The sequence below is a fragment of the Tachypleus tridentatus genome, chromosome 5 (genome assembly GCF_004210375.1).
Source record: "Tachypleus tridentatus isolate NWPU-2018 chromosome 5, ASM421037v1, whole genome shotgun sequence".
NCBI lineage: Eukaryota > Metazoa > Arthropoda > Merostomata > Xiphosura > Limulidae > Tachypleus > Tachypleus tridentatus.
In genome coordinates this window covers 30,319,440-30,325,439 of record NC_134829.1, presented here as the reverse complement: position 1 = coordinate 30,325,439, position 6,000 = coordinate 30,319,440, and the positions used below count along the sequence as shown (strand labels likewise).

General features: G+C 36.0%; 1 protein-coding gene across 11 annotated transcripts in view; it reads left to right on the top strand.

Annotated features, from left to right (window-relative positions):
• Positions 1 to 1,035: 1,035 nt before the first annotated feature.
• Positions 1,036 to 6,000, top strand: part of LOC143250832 (retroviral integration site protein Fli-1 homolog) — a 147,076-nt gene continuing 142,111 nt past the window's right edge. For 7 of the 11 annotated variants that reach the window (XM_076501903.1, XM_076501902.1, XM_076501900.1 and 4 more), the window contains exon 1: positions 1,042 to 1,375. The gene's annotated coding sequence lies outside the window, so the exon portion shown is untranslated. Of the gene's footprint in view, positions 1,376 to 6,000 lie in introns of all 11 variants that reach the window. The other 4 variants (XR_013028374.1, XM_076501898.1, XM_076501895.1 and 1 more) reach the window with 1 other exon arrangement.

Here is a 6,000-nt window from a genome sequence, read left to right as displayed (position 1 = left end):
AACTCTTAAACTCCTAATTGGGTAGCAAGAAAATATTCAATTTTCTCACCAAACTGAACGAAGTTTGGTATTTAAGTTACGGTATAGAAATCTCTTTCGTGAAGTTTGTTTCGAATTTCGCAGAAAGTTACACGAGGCCTATCTGGCCTAACCGTCCCTAATTTAATAGTGTAAGACTAGAGGGAGGGCAACTAGTTATCATCACCAACCGCCAACTCTTGGGCCACTCTTTTACCAACGAATAGTGGGATTGATCTTTACACTATATCGTCCCCACGGCCGAAAGAGCGAGGATGTTTGGTGTGGCGAGGTTTCGAACCCGCGACCCTCAGACTACGAGTCGAGCACCCTAACCACCTGGTAATGCTGGGCCATCTTATTTCTGAAATACGAGTACAAGTTTACTAGCTGTCCCCCGCTGGTATAGCGGTAAGTCTACTGATTTACAATGCTAAAATCAGGGATTCGATTTCCCTCAGTGGACTCAGCAGATAGTCCGATGTGGCTTTGCTACAAGAAAAACACACAGAAACACTTACTAGTTCTATTCACGAAATCTTGTAATACTGATAAGATTCTATTGTATCTAATAAGCCGTAAGAAGTAAACGATGTAATTTATTTATACTATTAAGACAGGCAGTTATGACGAAAACAAGTTTCAAGAAACCAATTTAAACAATAACCAAAATGGCACTGTTTAATTTTGAAATCCGAAACTGTACTTTCAATAACATTTTACGTTATAACCTAAATTATTGACAACAACAACAATACACATAATCTCTAGAATTAACCTCTACTTTAAGTGACTAAAACAAACACATCAAAGTTACGCAACCAGTTTATTTTTATTTGTCTTATTTTACTCATTCAGAGTCAAACTTATTTGTTTTTTAGTAATACGCTTTCGTCAATACCGCCGCTATGCTGCACTGATTACAAAACTAAAACATCCATGTTACAAACTCAGAACGTGCTTTAAACAGGAAATGACATCATGATTCCCCCACCTGTGAGACCATATCAAGTCATCTGTTCCCATAATTGAGTATTATGCGTTTCCTTTCCACAAGTACAGTTATTTAGAACTACAAAAGAGAATTAGTCAACCAGTTGCCTAGAAAATTCGCCAAACAACATTTTCTTTAACGTGATTACCAGATTGTCTTACATAAACCTGAAAGTGTTTTAAAAAGGCTTGATTTGAACTTCTCAGAAACTACATTCAGAAAAGTAGATGAGCTTTCATTACCCGAGTTCTAATACTACAAAACCCACAACTTCTGTTCACTTGGTGCTTCAATACTTATTCACAATACCCAATTCTGGGTGTTGTTGTTCTGGGAGACTGTGAGTCAAGAGTATCGAAAAAGGTAAATTTGTGTTAATTTACGTAATTAACTGTTTTAACATTTCCGAGTTCGAGATTACAAGGTTCTTTTTCTTCTACATATTTAGGATTAACAGAACGATCTTTGGTAAATAATTAAATCTCCCTATTTCTTTTTATTGTAAACGATGAATGCTATGTGGACGTTAACAACTGTTTGTCAACAATATTATTTTTATATATCTTACACGAACCTAAAAGTAACACTGATGCCATTTACTAATGGCGTGTTCTAAATAAACCTAAAGTGCTGTCACATGTACTCTGTAGCGTTTCCTAAATGGCCCGGCATGGCCAAGCGTGTTAAGGCAGACTCGTAATCTGAGGGTCGCGAGTTCGCATCCCGGTCGCGCCAAACATGCTCGCCCTTTCAGCCGTGGGGGCGTTATTATATTTCGGTCAATCCCACTATTCGTTGGTAAAAGAGTAGCCCAAGAGTTGGCGGTGAGTGGTGATTACTAGCTGCCTTCCCTCTAGTCTTACACTGCTAAATTAGGGACGGCTAGCACAGATAGCCTTCGAGTAGCTTTGTGCGAAATTCAAAACCAAAAAAACAACAAAAGTTTCCTAAACAAAACTTGGTACCGCAATAATTTTGCCGCATGTTCTCAACCAAACTTAAATGTTTTTACGAGTACTTTGCCACAGGTCCTCAATCCTGCTTAACTGTTTTCACAAGTACTTTGTAGTATTTCCTACATCACTTGTTTTCAAAAGCAACTTGTTACATGTCCTGTATCAAACTAGGCTAATCTTAAGTATTGTCAGAAGTGTTTTGCTGCGTATCGTAAATCAAAGTTAAGTATTTCACAAGTACTTCACCGTATGTCCTAAACTAAAGTTAAGTGTTGTCATAAGATCCTTGCAACATGTCCTAACTCAAACTAAAGTGCTTTCCCAACTACGTTTACGTGTAAGTGTTTTCATTAAAACTTTGACTCATATCAGAAATTAAACTTAAGTGTGTTGTTACAATAATTTGCTACATGTCCTAAACCAAAATTTACTACTTTCAGAAGTTCCTTGTTGTATGTTCTAGACTATGTGGTTAAGGCACTTGACTCGTAATCCGAGGATCGGAGATTCGAATCCCTGTCACATCAAACATGGTCACCCTTTCAGCCATGGGGGCGTTATAATGTGACAGTCAATCTCACTATTCGTTGGTAAAAGATTAGCCCAAGAGTTGGCGATGGGTGGTGATGACTAGCTGCCTTCCCTCTAATCTTACACTGCTAAATGAGGGACGGAAAGCGCTGATAACCCTCGCGTAGCTTTGCGCGAAATTAAAAAACAATCGTATGTTCTAACCCTAAATTAAGTGCAATCACAAAAACTTTGCACTATTTTCTCAATAAATCTTAAGTGTTTTCGCAAGTACTTTTCTACATCTAATAAAGGAAACTTAATTGTTTTTCAAGAGGCAGAAGCTGTATGTCCTAAATCAAATTTAATTGTGTTGCTACAAATAATATTCTGGCTAAGATTAAGTGTGCAGTCAATTGTTCTAAGCCAAATTTAAGTCTTAATATAAATATGTCACTGCATGTTCTACTCCAGACATAACTGTCGCCAAAAGTGATTTGCCATACCTACCAAACAAACTTAAATACTATCCCAAGTGCTTTACCTTATGTCTCATATCAACCATAACTGCTTCAAGTACTTTTCCGCATATTCTAAATCATACTCGACTGTTAACATAAAAAATCATACCTCATGTCCGAAATCAAACTTAAATGTGTTGAAACTAGTACTTTACTACTTGTCTTAAGCCAAATTTAACTGTTATCGTAAGTGATTGTGTGCATATCCTAGACTATACTTATGTGTTATGAAAAATACTTTTCCGCATGTCTTAGATCAAGCTTAAGTGTGTTGTCGTAAGTACTGTATGGCATATCTTAAATGATATTTCTTTGTTATAAACGCACTACTGCATGTTCTAAACCAAACGTATCTGTAATCATAAAATGCTTTCCGTATGTCCTAAATGAAACTTAAGTGTTGTAACAAATGTTTTGTCACAAGTTCTCAATCAAACTAACCAATGCGTATATCAACACAACTAGGAATATTTCACAAGCGTATTCGTGTGTTATTTATCATAACTAAATGTATTTTTGAGCGTATTAGTATTTATTTCATAACCGAGTGTAATTTAATAGGTATATTGGTACGCGTTTCCTCATAATTTAACGTATTTCACTACAATATTCATACGTACGTCGTCATAACAGGGATATTTGTACGTATCAATGATAACCGAATGTATTTCACGAGTATTTGGAGTACGTGTTTCATCATTCTGGTCTGAATGTTAGGGCACTCGTATCATTACCTATGGGTTGGGGGTTCGAACATGCTCGTCCTTTCAGCCGCGGGGGCCTTATAATATGATAGTCAATTCCAGCATTCACCACTGAAAGAATATCCAAAAGCACTTGTAAACTGAGTTTATGGCATTATTCTGCTTAAATGGGTTGGTATTTTATTTTAGTTACACCTGAAATAATGTCACCCTTTGCACGTTTATAATAAAGCTATGCTTTTTTGTTTCTACCAGGAATAATTAATTACAAGAGTTGAGGGGTGTTAGGCTTAATATTCGTCATATATTTACAGTCTGTTATCAGTAATCAGTCTCGTAAAATAAGATTCTAGATTATTTATTTATCTAACATAATTCGATCACACACTACTCTATGAAGAATATTTAATCAAACTCCGACCAAATTAATTATTGGACAAAGTAACATCACGTTTTATGATACATTCGAGGAGTTGTTAGTTTGTAAGAAATATTTATCTATAAACTGTGTTACTGAGATAAACATGTGTCTAAAAGAAAGTACAATAACACTAAACTCCGTTTAAGTACATCACAGTTGAAACACTAAAATTATCACCATAGCGTAGAGTTCGAATTATCATGACCAGTCGTTTAACAGCTAATTTTGAGGACGACTGAAAATTGTAGTTCTGGCAATCATATAGGAAGTTGGTTTGTCAACAATAAACCAAGTAACGCACGTGCTCCGACGTGAAATTCAATTGTTAAATTCGTTTTTACTCGAGTCAAATGTATAACTGTAGTTTAAACACAAAGCTACATGCATAACGTGCTATCTGTGCTCTGTCCATCAAGGGCATCGAAACCCAGTTTATAGCGTTGTAAGTCCGCAGATATACCGCTGAGCCACTGAGGAGCATCATCTGTGTAAGTGACTGGATTTTCAGATACGTTTCAGGTGTTACGTTTTAATATTGGACTCAGCAGTGTAAACATTCTTAATACTGGACGTGATCTTTCAGTGTAGACATTTTTATTACAAGACATGATTTTGCAGTGTAGACATTCTTAATACTGGACGTTATCTTGCATTGTAGACATTCTTAATACTGGACGTTATCTTGCATTGTAGACATTCTTAATACTGGACGTTATCTTGCATTGTAGACATTCTTAATACTGGACGTTATCTTGCAGTGTAGACATTTTTAGTACTAGATGTGATCTTGCATTGCAGACATTCTTAATACTGGATGTGGTCTTTCAGTGTAGGCATTTTTAATAATACTGGGCGTGATCTTGCAGTGAAGATAATTCATTCTTGTTCAACTGATTATTATGATTTGCTTGCTTGTTTTTGAATTTCGCGCATAGCTACACGAGGGCTATTTGCGATAGTAGTGTAAGACTAGAGGGAAGGCAGCTAGTCATCACCACCCACCGCCAACTCTTGGGCTACTCTTTTACCAACGAATAGGGGGATTGACCGTCACTTTACAACGCTCCCACGGCTGGAAGGGCAAGCAAGTTTGGTGTGACGGCGATTCGAACCCGCGACCCTCAGGTAACGAATCGAGTGCCTTAATCACCTGGTCATGCCGGGCCAATTACTGTGATAAATTTATCTCGCTTAGTAATAGTTAATTTTCTAATTTTACTGCATAAAAACTAACCATTTTTATGACTCTTTATCTAATAAATCTCTATAATTCACCTCATATAATATCTTTGTCATCTTAAAAAGACAGCTAAAAACAAAACGAAAATTATCAAACTGTTGTATTTTTGACAGTTATTGTAAAATGAACCCCCACTACCTGTTGACACTGTAAGTTGACAAGTAGACAAATTTTGTAATAATTCTATAAAGAAAAATGAGTGAAACAATACAGTTTCTTGTATTAAACTTATCTAGAAAAATACTCGATGCCGTGAAAAAAAAGTGAAATAATACCTAGTACCTTGTAAAATAAAAAAAAGTGGCCAAACAATGCCTAGTTTCGTGCACGAAAACTGTGTGGAAAAACTCTGAAGAACTTTTACAAAAATTATGTAAAACAATAAATATTATGAGACACTGCTCATTGCCATGCACTAGAATTCTATACAGCAAACATTTGAATTCAATTAGTTTTAATCAAATTCAGTACAGTTTGTAACACGAAATTTATCTTAATATTCTGTGACAAAATTTAATGCCTGGTACGTTATACGCTAATAGCAACGGACACATGGTAACATATAATGATGTATGGATTATAATTGTAGCCACAGCAACTGTATTGAAAACTGTCCTCGGAATGTGTACGCATTCG